The sequence below is a fragment of the Callorhinus ursinus genome, unplaced genomic scaffold (genome assembly GCF_003265705.2).
Source record: "Callorhinus ursinus isolate GAN/ISIS: 27379988/994484 unplaced genomic scaffold, GSC_fseal_2.0 scaffold64, whole genome shotgun sequence".
Classification (NCBI taxonomy): Eukaryota; Metazoa; Chordata; class Mammalia; order Carnivora; family Otariidae; genus Callorhinus; species Callorhinus ursinus.
In genome coordinates, this window is record NW_027397126.1 from 4,690,367 (window position 1) to 4,703,254 (window position 12,888).

Here is a 12,888-nt window from a genome sequence, read left to right on the forward strand (position 1 = left end):
ATTAATTTATTTTTTATTTTTTATTTATTTTTTAAAAGATTTTATTTATTTATTTGACAGAGGGATAGAAAGAGAGCATAAGTAGGCAGAGTGGCAGGCAGAGGGAGCGGGAGAAGCAGGCTCTCTGCTGAGCAGGGAGCCAGACGTGGGGCTCGATCCCAGGATCCTGGGATCATGACCTGAGCCGAAGGCAGCCGCTCAGTTGATTGAGCCATGCAGGCGCCCCTGAATAATTTATTTTTTAAACATAGTACTCACATTAGTACACCTATCAAGATGAGCACTGAGCAATGTGTGCAGTTGTTGAATCACTAAATTGTACCCCTGAAACTAATATAACACTATAAGGTAACTATACTGGAATTAAAATAAAAAATAGTACTGACATTTTTTTCCCATTTGTACTACATAAATGCTATTAATTCTATTTTTCATACATCTCCCATTAAATTTTGTTATTAAAAAAGAAAAAAGTTGCAATATTTTAACCATGATACAAAATATTTAGCTTAAAGAGCTAACATCATCTAGCAACCCTTCTTGCTTTATAAGGTTATGAAAAGAATAAATTGTTCTGGTCAGAAGCCCTTAAAAACAAATGGTTGTGCTGAAAAATAATTCCTGGAGTGAAGTTATATATGTAAACCTGCCCTTGAGGCACTTGACTTTGGGGAGTCAGATTTCAGGAGTCTTGCTTGAAGGCTAGCATTTTTTCTTCTGGAGTTGGCATAAGATAAAAAACAGGAGCTTTAGTCAAAAAAGCTGGCTAAACTGTGCACTTCCTAGTATGCAGCCTTGGTTGAATTACTTAGCTCAGTCTCACTTTCTTATTTATTAAATGGGCCACAATATCTATCTTTCAGAGTTTGAAGATTAAAGGTATCATTTAAAAATCTAAAACTGATAGATGCCCAATAAATGACAACAATTATGATTAGTTGTACATGATTATTTTGTTGTTTACATTTGTGCACAAGGCTGGTTTAAGGGTAAACAGCATTGTTCCCTTAGTGGATTTGTATCTGTTATAGTTAAGGAATGCCATTTCTGTAGCTACCAAAATCCTTTCATGGATAGGGCTTATTAGACTGTTGGTGATTGCACTTTTAAACTTAACTCACAAAGTTGACAACTTGAACAAAGTAATTGCCTTTGTGTCTGGGGCTGGAGTATAAGAATTGTAAGGGGGCAATTCTGCCTCATTAAGTTTTTGATAATTAGTGTATTGACAGGTTGATGGGCAAAGTTAGTTAGTGATGTGGGTTTCCTTCTTTGTATTTGAATTAAAATGCAGTTTAATTTAAATGTCATCCAAAATAAATTCTTAAAAAGAACAACTTGCAATGATCCTATTTTGGCACATTATAATTACATCTTTCATATTACTCCTTCATTTCAATCTTCTTTCAGGTAGAAAAGTATAATTTATAAGTTTTCCTTATTATAAATGAAGATACAGTTATCACATAGAAAAAAGTTGAATTGAGGAATTAACCAACTTACATTCCAAGTAAAATTTATTTATTTCTAGTTTGTTACATAACTATCTTACTGCTCCCTTTGCTGTAGCTCTGAGAGTAGTGGTGTAAATGGAAAAAAAACAGTATGTGATCAAAGAGTGTGGGGTCATGCTTAGAGTCTTTTAACACATAAGATATATCACCATCACATGCCATGATCTTGCAGGAAACATCGATACAATCCACTCCTGAAACATACATCTTTTAAAGAGGGTATATGTGATAAGTCAGCTTATTCTAACGTGGTAAAGTGAAGATTTGGGAACAAGCCTCAGAATAAGATGTCTTCAGTATTAGAAAACAGGGTGGTTTTTTTTTTTATCCTTATTCTTAAAATTTAATTCATTCAACATTGACTACCTACCTTGAACCAGGCAATATGCTAACTATGTCTGAGGTGGGGTTGTATAAAACAGAGTTGGACAGGACATGACCTTGGTTACCAATAAACTTTCAGTCTAGTAAAAGGTATGAGCCTTGTGTTTTAATTATTTATCTGCTATATTTCAAGTTGTATGTTACATGTTTCTCCATATATTAGCTAATGGGATCCTTAAAACAATCCCAGTTAGTGTGATATTTGATGCCAAAGGTCACAGATCTAGTAAATGACAGCTGGAATATGAATCCTGGCCTTCATGTTCTAAGTCCAAATGCTGTTTCCACTTTACCACAACATCCTCCCTATATTTCATATGTGAAATGTTGTAAGAGGGTGACAATGAAATATAAGAATTCAAAGGAAGTAAGCCAACCTCTAGTCAGAAGTTTTGCCCATGTTTCATGGAAGAAGGAACATTTCAACTGGGACTTGGGGGATAGTCATAATTTCAGTAGATGGATATACAGTGGAACAGAGGGGAGAGAATAGGTCTGTCAACAAGGGGATCTCAAAGATGTCAACCAAATTTGGGGCACAGAGATGTAGAGGATAATGGTACCATTAAGCATAATGGGAGACTCAACCAGGAAAATGCTTGGCATAATTGGTATTTTCCAGGACTGCTTAATTGCTAATGATCTTGTCATCCATTTAAAATATTTTATTATTCAAATATAATTCCCATCAGCTATTAAGGAGGGCACATATTGCATGGAGCACTGGGTGTTATACGTAAACAATGAATCATGGAACACTACATCAAAAACTAATGAGGTAATGTGTGATGACTAACATGCCATAATAAAAAAATAATAATTTCCAAACCTATATTAGTAAATCTGTACCAGAGTACCAGGGCCTAAAGCATAGAGCTGGAAAAGAGATGAGTAAGTAAACTTGAGGGAGAGAAACATTCAGATAGCTGAAGGAAGAAAACTCCAGAAGAGGCAAAAATAACTTCAAAGACTGAAATGAGAATGTGCCTAGAATATTCAGAGAAATTTAGGTGGCCAGTAAAAGAGTAAAGTGAATGAGCAGAATAGTAGGAGATACGTTCACAGAGGTAACTGGGAGTAAAGAAGGAGGGTTCCTGGTGGGCAGATTATAAAAAGCCTTTTGGCTCGGGCTTTAACTCTGAGGATGAGTGTTTTGAGAAAAGGAATGACTTGATCTGACTAGATTTATCAGGTTCACTGTGTTGAGAATAGACTGAAGGAGGGAAACGGCTGGAACCAGGAGTCTAGATAGGAGGCACTTGTGATATCCTAGACAAGAGATGATGGTGGCTCGGATATAGATATTGTCAAAGGGATTGGTGGTTAAGTGGATGAACTGTAGATTTATTTTGAAAGTAGAGCCAGCAGGAATTTCTGTCTGATTAGATGTGAGGAGTGAAAGAAAGGGACTCAAAGATAACTCCCAGTTTTGTGGCCTGAGCAACTGGGAGGATATTGCCCTTTACTAAGATAGAAAAGACTTGAGTGGAGCAGGTTTGGGTGGAGAAGGGGGAATCACAATCTTAGTTGGGGCATTTATGTCAAGTTGTGTTAGGCATATGAGTGTTGACTTCAGGGGAAAAGTCTGTGCTGGAAACACAAACATGGGAGTCATTGGCATGAAGATGGTATCTAAAGCCATGCAAATGAATGCGATCACCTAGACAGATGTATTGATAAAGAAGAAAATTCAGTTTTGAGCCCTAGGGATCTTTATCATTTGCAAGTCAGAGAAAAGACTGGCAAAGATTAAGAGACAAGGAAAGTTAAGAGGAAACAGGAAGAGTACAGCGTCCTGGAACCCAAGTGAAAAAAGTTTTCTGAAGAGGAGGGAATAAGCGATTGTGTCAAATGCTGTACAGAAGCTGAATAATATGAGGACTGAGAGTTGAAACTGGATGTAGCAATGTGGATATTATTGGTGACATTGATAAAAAAAAAGTTTGGATGGACTAGTAAGGGTGAATTCTGATTAGAGCGAGTTTATTGGAGAGTGGGTAGAGAGCAAAAGAAGTAGGGTCAAGAAAGGTTTGGTTTTTGTTTGTTGATTGGTAATATGGGAGGAAAGAGTGTGTTTGTATATTTACGTAAATATGCAGTGGAGAAGGAAAACCTGATGATACTGTAAATAAAAGGGATAATTGCTTCAATAGCGTCCTTCAGTTGGCAAGAGAAAATGGGATCTAATACTTCTGTGGAGAAAGTAGTCTTAACTACTTAAGAGTAAGAATGCTTCATCCAGAGTAACCAGGATGAAGGGGGAGTAGTATATGGTACAGATGCAGGTGGGTGTGTAGATGCGGTGATGGGGGCCTGTGGAACTTTATGCCCTTGACTGCTTCAGTTGCTCCTATATAGAGGATCCAAGATGAGACCAGACTGAATGTTCTGCGTCTGTATTTATTCCTGTCTCCTGTAGAAAAAGTGGTAAGCTCTTCCAATTACTCTTTTAAATCATGACAAGGCTGAGTCTGAGAAAGTAATCACTGAAAAAATGTGAAACAGTATGTGGGGGGCGCCAGGGTGGCTCAGTTGTTAAGCGTCTGCCTTCAGCTCAGGTCATGATCCTAGGGTTCTGGGACTGAGCCCCACATCCGGCTCCCTGCTCTGTGGGAAGCCTGCTTCTCCCTCTCCCACTCCCCCTGCTTGTGTTCCCTCTCTCGCTATGTCTCTCTCTGTCAAATAAATAAAATCTTAAAAAAAAAAATACCAATATGTGGAAAGGTCTCAAAGCAAAATGTGTGTTTAACAATGTAAAACAATCATGTTAATATTAATAATAACAACAACAGTACTCAATTCTATGTAAGAATTGTTACTATTCTGGGAATTTGATATAGATAATGTTTGTTTCCTGTGATTTTCTGCCTATCATCCTTTTGGCAGTATAACGTGGGATTTATATGGCTAATCTTTAATGATATACACAGAATAGGGACACTAATAAGTTTGTGTCATAAAAGTTACCCATCCATTGCATAAACATTTTTTGAGGACCTGCTATGTGTCAGATACTGTGCAGGTTCTCTGGATACAAAGATGAGTAAAGCTCAGTCCCTGCCCTTGAATAAATATGGTTTGACAGAGATAGTAGGGGAGAAAGACAAGAAAGCAGGCAGTTGCAATATGGGTGGTATATACCATGATGGAGAAATAAATAGAATATAGCCCAGCACAGAGTTTGACATGGGGCTCAGTCTTGACCCTGAGATTATGACCTGAGCCAAATCCAAGAGTCAGACGCTTAACCAACTGAGCCACCCAGGTGCTCCTGATACCAGTTTATTTTTAATAGTATACAGAATCTTTGCTTCTACATAGCTATTTCTCCTTCCTCTTTTGTGCTCTTATGGTCATACAAATTACATCTTTGTACAATGCATGTCTATCAACATGGATTCATAATTATTGTTTTAAGCAATTATCTTTTAAATCATAAAAAGATTAAAAGTTACAAGAAAAATGTATTTATGCTATTTTTTATTTTTATCTTTGTAGTAATCATTACTGATGCTTTTTATTACTTCAAGTGGATTTGAGTTACTGTCTAGTCTCCTTTCATTTCAAGCTAAAGAACTTCCTTTAGAATTTATTGTAGGGCATGTCTGCTGGTGATGACTTGTCTCAGTTTTTGTTTATATGAGAGTGTCCTAATTTCTCCTTCACTTTGAAGGATAGCTTTGCTGGATATAAATTTTGGGTTCACTGCTTTTATCTTTTAGTACTTTATATGCCATCCTACTGCCTTCTGATCTCCATGGTTTCTGATGAGAAAACAGCTGTTAATTTATTGAGGATTGCTTGTGGAAGATGAGTTGCTTCTTTCTTATTGCTTTTATGATTCTCTTTGTTGTTATTGTTTTGGTCAATTTGATTATGGTGTGTCTAGGTGCAGATCTCTGAGTTTATAGTACTTGGAGTTCACTGAACTCCTTGGATGTGTAGATTAATACTTGTCCTTAAATTTAGGAAGCTTTGGCAATTATTTCCTCAAAGCTTTTGTATCCATTATTCATTCTCTTCTCCTGGGTCTCTCTTTATGCATATTTTGGTATGACTGATGTTAGTCTCTGTGTATTGCACATTTTTCTTCTTTCTTTTGTTCTTCAGATTAGATAATCTCATATTCACTGTTTTGTCTTTTCAAATCTGCTCTTGAGACTTCTAGTGAATTTTTCATTTCAGTTATTATACTTGTTAACTACAGAATTACTATTTGGTACTTTTTAATAATTTCTATCTTCTTTTTGATATAATCTCTTGTGAGACATGACTTTCATATTTTCCTTTATGTCTTTATAAATGATTTCCTTTTGTCCTTTGAACATATTTAGAATAGCTTATTAAAACTCTTTTTCTAATAATTCCAATGTCTGCTCCTTAGGGACAGTTTTTCTTGATTGATTTTTAATTTTTGTATGGGCCCTACTTTATTGTTTTTTGCCTTATAATTTTTGTCAAAAATTAGATATTTAAAATAATATATAGCAACTTTGGAAATGAAATATTATAGCTCGAGTTTTGTTGTTGTTGCTGTTTATTGTTCATTTGTTTGTTTAGTGACTTTTCTGAACTAATTCTGTAAAGTCTCTATTCTTAGTCATGTGTGGCCATTAAAGTTTCTACTCAGATTATTCGTCAACTAATGATTGGACAGAAGTTTTCTTAAATGGTTGGAACCAATAAGTCTTCCAGTCTTTGCCAAGGGGCTGTGTGTGTGTGTGTTGGGGTTGGCAGTTGACCACTCTGCCTTATCCTCCACTTCCTCTTTGTACAAAGCCTCAGGGTCAGGCACAAGTGAGAGCATAGGGCCTTCTTGGGTCTTTTCAGAACATGCACACAGCGCTGTCCATACGCTTAGCCACATGTATACACTTGGCCCCCTAGATTTGAAGTCTTTATAGCTATCTGCTTCCTTAGCTTGTCCTTTTAAGCTTTTTGACTAGTCTGTTGTTCACTTTAACTGTTATCCACCTCCTTCGACAGTCTTGAATTTAAACAATTGCCTTTAATGGTTTTCTTCAAACTGTAGGGAAAGGGCTTTTCTTAGTAGATGATCTCTGAATAAGGTCAAATACAGACAGCCTTGCAAGTGGGATCTTCCAGGGAGACATCAGACACATCAAATAATGACATTCATCCGGGGATGTAGCTTTGAAAAAGCTCTAACACTGTTCTGTCCCTCCAGTGACTGCCAGACTACTGGTTTCGCTGTGAATGCAAGCTGTTAGTTTTCAGGTCTCCTGTGGAGCTAGAGAACTGGGTATTAGACTAGGGCAAGTTAAAATGCTACAAAGCTCACTATTCTTACCTGCATTCAACTCTTTTTCTTGATTAAATAATTCTCATATTGTTACTAGTCTTTTGTTAATGTCCAGAGTTTTGAAAGAGATGATACTTATAAATTTTTGCTAGTTTTCTCATTGCTTTAATTAAGGAGAAAATTTCTGGAGGTACTTACTCCACTATTTTCACTGTCATCACTTATCTGGATCTTGTATGACTATTAGGAGTTTTCTATTATCATAATAAAAAGAGTGGCCCTCCAGGCAGAGGAAATTTAGAATAAATGCACAGAAAAGGGACATAGAACAGCATCCTTAGGGAACCATTAATCATTTTTTATGATCTGAATGCTGAATGGAATTGGCTGGAAAGCTAAGCTTAGGGTATGATTATGAGGGGATTTGTAGGCCTTGCTAAGAAGATTTATAGTGGTGTGCTAGAATTCCTGACCTGTTGATTATTAAAAAGTATTAATTTTAGATAATTTAATAAATTAAATTTTGTAAGATAGGCAATTAAACAGAATATATTAAAACCCAAGATAATATCTACTCAAAACTAATCATTTCCTAATTATTTTACTCCATTTAACTATTATCTATGCTATTGAGGTTATTTACTTCTCTTATATCTGCATGGTGGACATTTATATATATCGTGGTGTGCTACTGTGCATTTCTTCCCAACTCTGGGTTTAGTGAAGTCATGTTGTCAGTTTGAGATCAGTCATGATGTTAGTATATACACAATAGTTAACAAATGCTACAATTCAGGGCTTTTTTTTTTGAGAGCCAGTTGATAAACATTTACCAGCACATTACTGAGTTTATACCTTGTTTTTCCAGAACCTCTAGACAGTGAAAAAATTAGAGAATAGGTAAAATAATTTAATTGCACTTTGAAAGGATCATTTTTGCAAAAGTGTGGATAATAGGTTGAGGGAGGGCTAAATGGGAAAAAAGGGAAATCTGTTAGTATGTCAGTGAACTAGATCTTAACATATATTAACTGGGTAATAAGCTGGTATAGAGAGGTTACATATTCATGCCCAGAATGATCCAGTTGAAATAAAACATCCAGGTAGTATATGCATTAAGTTAAGAAAAGCAATACTCTAAAAGACTATAGAAGAGTTTGTAATGAAACACAGTAGTCCTATGCCCACACTGCTCCTCTCCCAGTTCTGTGCCCCAGAAGAAACCACCTTGCTGACTTTCTAGTTTTTTCCTTCTGGTTGTTAATTCCTTCTCTCTAAGTAATTTAGTTGCACCACTATTTAGCAAATTTTTATATTATCTGTTGATTTCCCTGCAATGATTGATGTGTATTTAGATCTTTTGCAACCTCCCACTTCTGTGCCTCCATCTTTCTCTGAGTATTGTCATGTCATTTGTGCTAGATACTTCTAGTGCTCACCACTATCTGTGTTTCCTCTCCTTTCAGGCACACAGAAAACCGCATGGAAGATTATGCTTTCAAGCCACCTTGCAGTTTTAGGGCCATGTGATTAGTGCTGGCTAATGGGGTATGAAGAGAGGTAATATATTTTGCTTCTAGCCCCAAAGCATTCAAGGGGAAGCATGGAATTTTCATGTGACTTCCTCTTATACTGTGGCAAACTCTGAAACCTTGTGTTGATATGGAGGCATCATAAGATGGTGGGTACTCAGGCAGTTTAGTTCTTCTGAGTAATTACATGGAGCAGGGTCTCTACTGACTTATATTAGATGTGTTGTGAGCAAGAAAAAATCTCTTGTTAATGTTAGGCCACTTTGTTTCTGAGACTAAATTTTTACTACACCATAGTCTAGTGCAGGAGTTATCAAAAAAGTTTTATGTAATGAGTCAGCTAGTAAATATTTTAGGCTGGGACTCTGTTTTAGGACTCTTGCAACTGTTCAGTTCTGTTCTTGCAGTGTTAAAGGCACCACAGACAAGACATAAACAAATGGGGTGCCTATGTTCCAATAAAACTTTATTTACAAAAAATAGACAGCAGGTCAGATGCTGACTCTGACTTAGCCTCTTCTGACCAATATATTATTATTTTAGTTTCTCTACTGGGCACCTCTTCTGCTTCAAACTGAGTATTTAAATCTCCATTTCTTGCTTTACCAACCAGAAACAGTTTCTCCTAACTCCCTATTTTGTAGAATGAAATATTGGTAATTCTCTCCTTCCTTTTTCCCTGTATCCCTCCTGCACCCATTCTTACCTCTTTCTAGCACCCAGGCTTTATATGCACTATGTTCATTTGATATTGCCAAGGCTGATCACGATGGTTATAAAACCGATTGTATTAAGTATTCTTTGATTTACATCTTGTTGATTGTGTAGGTAGAAAACCATAAATATTGATATTATCTTGATTATATAAATATCATTTACTGTGAGACAATAGTATGCTTAATTAAATTTCTTCCTCTATAGGCATAATGTCAGATCATCAGTGCCACTCTATAGAGCATATTTCAAGCAATAGGTTCAAATAGATTCCCTTTTTCTTACTTCCCCAATTGCTTTTACCATAAACTCAAGTTTTTCCAAGTCCACAATTATTTTACCCAGGTGTTTAGAACATAGAAAGTTTATGATAAGTCATTAGTGCCTTTCATCAAATATTACAGTTCCCCTCCCTTCTAGGTTATATAAATTAGTTTAGGAACAGTTACATTGCAGTAACGAACAACCCTAAACCTCCATGGATCACACTAATAAAAGTTTATTTCTTGCTCTTGCTACTTGTTGACTGTGTGTTGGCTACAGCTCTATTTAATATCTTCATTCTAGGATGCAGGCTGAATGAAGAGGTAAGGTATTACCAGTTTGTAGCAGAGGAAACGTAGAGCATGAAGAATAATGCTGTGGGTTTTATAACTTCTACTAAGTTATTTCCACTTACTTTTTATTGGTCTAAGCAATCATATGACCAAGCCTGACAATTAGGGTGAGGAAGGACAACAAGAGGCATGATTTATTCAGAGAATTGTAGCAGAAATGACAAACATCATTTCTGGCCAGAATACTTAATTGCTGATGTGAAATACTCCATGGCTCTGTTTTCCCTCTGCCACACTTGCTGGTATGTAATCTAGATAGTCAGTGCCCTGTGGATAGGACTTTTTAGCTCACCCTTGATATTTAGATTGAGTATGAATTAAATCGTTGTTATATTAAGTCACTAAGATTTTGGCTTTGTTTGTTTCTCCAGCAAATACTAGTATATCCTGGTGGGTAGTCATGATTTGCTTAGACCATATGAATATCCATCCTTGAAGTGTGGAATGAAGGGATATGTACCATAATTTACAATGAATAAATAGATATTGTTGGTGCTTGAGATGGAGTACTGCACCCTGAACTCCCAACCCATACAGTCCTCGAGTGGGTGGAGAATAACTGAATGTAAGAAACCAATAATAGGTTAGGAACTAGGGTTGAGAATACATACATATTCTTGAGAGGATAAGAGACAAAATTGCTTCTAGGCCAGAGTAGTGAGAGATTGCAAGAAATGTCCAAGTGATGGGCCCAAGACTGCCTTCTGTAGTTACCGTGCCCTGTGTTTCTGTGCACAGTGTGTCAGAAGTAAGAGTGCTACCTAAGAGTAGCCCTCAGGCAAGAAACGTCCTCTAAAAGCCCTACCCTGTTTATTAAAGAATCAGAATAGTGGAAGGAAGGAGTTAAATGTTCCCCATGCCCCTAAGAGGGATCAGGAAGTGTCTTAAAGAGAGTTGGAATTAGAGAAGCTCTTTTGTTGGGTTAGAGGGATGACAAAGAAGTGTTTTGCATGAATCAGCCACAAAGGTCCAGATGGATGATGCACATCTCAGGAGGTGTCAGATGGACAGGACCCTAGGGAATATGACAGAAATCCTGGAGTGTTTGCCACATGCAAATTAGGCCCACTTATAGAAAAACCATCATTGTATTTCTTGCTCAGCTGAGTATTTGGACCAGGTGTATTATTCATATACCAACTATACAAATAAAAGTGGCATTCTCTCACAAAATAGCTTGTATTCCAGTATGCTTTTTTGAATGTAAGAGGAAGGAATGGGGTTATAAGTAAGGTTCTATCTTTGAATTCTGTCTTCTCTATTTTGCAGAATGGTCCTGGCATTGTATATTGCATGTGAGAACATCATTTTCCTCATGGGCAATAGAAATTGAGAATCACTGATCAAGGCCATTATTCCATTTGAGAACCAGTGTATATAAATACCTGGCTATTGACTGAAATATAGACCATGCAGGCTGGCCCCCATAACCCATGATACAATAATGCTGAGTTCAGCTTAAGGCAGCTTCTATATGTAGATCATCCTTTGGAGGTGATCATGCTTTTGGACTCTTGTAACGGGGGACATGAACTCATTTCACACATCAAGTCTGGTCCTACATTAACTTATGCTCCAGGCTAAATCTTAAAAAAAAAAAAAAAAAAGGTGAGCAATGAAAGAAAGAAAAAGGAAGAAGGAGAAAAGAAAACATCCCTAAACCTCAATTTGTAGAAAATTTCAGAAATCTGACTATTGACAGCTATTTAAAAATAAGCTTATCAGAAAGTCATGTAGCTTAAAAAATGTTTCTGAAAAATATCTGGGCAACTGAAAAATGGTTCTGGAAAATACTCAGTAAAATAGTAATGACAATGATTCTTTATTATTCCTTCAGTCACTTACTGTATATTTTAAACCAGATCATGTCTCCAACGACCTTGATTAGAATGAAATCCAAAGTCCTAGTAAGACTCTACATGATCTGGTCACCTATTACCTCTCTGACTTCAATGATTATTATTCTCATGATTGCTCTGCTCCAGTCACAGTGACCAATCTGTGATTCCTGTGACCCACATGCGTAAGTCCCTGTCAGGGCCTTTGCATTCTTCTGTCTGGAAGGTTCTTCTCTAAGATATCAGCTGTGCATCATCATTTTCTTTAGGTCTCAACTTAGAAGCCCCTCTATTAGAAAAACCATTCCTAATTGAATGTTGAAAGCATTAAGTGGTACTTGTATTTCTGTCCAAAACATGTGATCCTTTTTGTCAGTTTCATCTTAGTACAGTGCCTAGAACATGTAAGCTTTCAAAAAATATTTAGTGAATGTATGCATGTTAATTTAAACTTAGTATTGCAGCCTTCAACATTAGAAAACATTGGCATGTAGAAGAAAGAATGCTGAATTCCCTAGGAGGAACATTTGGAAACCAATTAATTCCTTTGTCTATAAAATGATGATATTATTCATGTTCTTTATTCACACAGTAGTGGTAAGGGTTATCAAATTGCCAAATGTAATACAACTGAACTTATATTAATGTTATGCTTCTTAATATTATTCGTGTTACATTCAATGGAGGCAATATGGCACAAAAATAAGGACATGGGCCTGGTTCAAATCTGGGTTCTGCTATTTCCTCGTTGGTCACGTTTCTTAACCTCTATGCATTTTAGTTTCTTCCTCTAAAAAATAAGAATAATACTAGCATTTACTTTCGAGCGTTGTTGTGGGAAACAAGTGAATTAATATATGTAAAAGTTTTAGCACAGGGCCTGATACGTAGTATGTGTTCAGTATTGCTAACTATTACTGGTGAATATATTAGGATGTGGAAATTCGTGGCATTGAACTTCTAGGACCAAGATTTAGATCTTTACGAAAGAGAAAGCACTGGACCTTATTGAAGCTAATACATTTC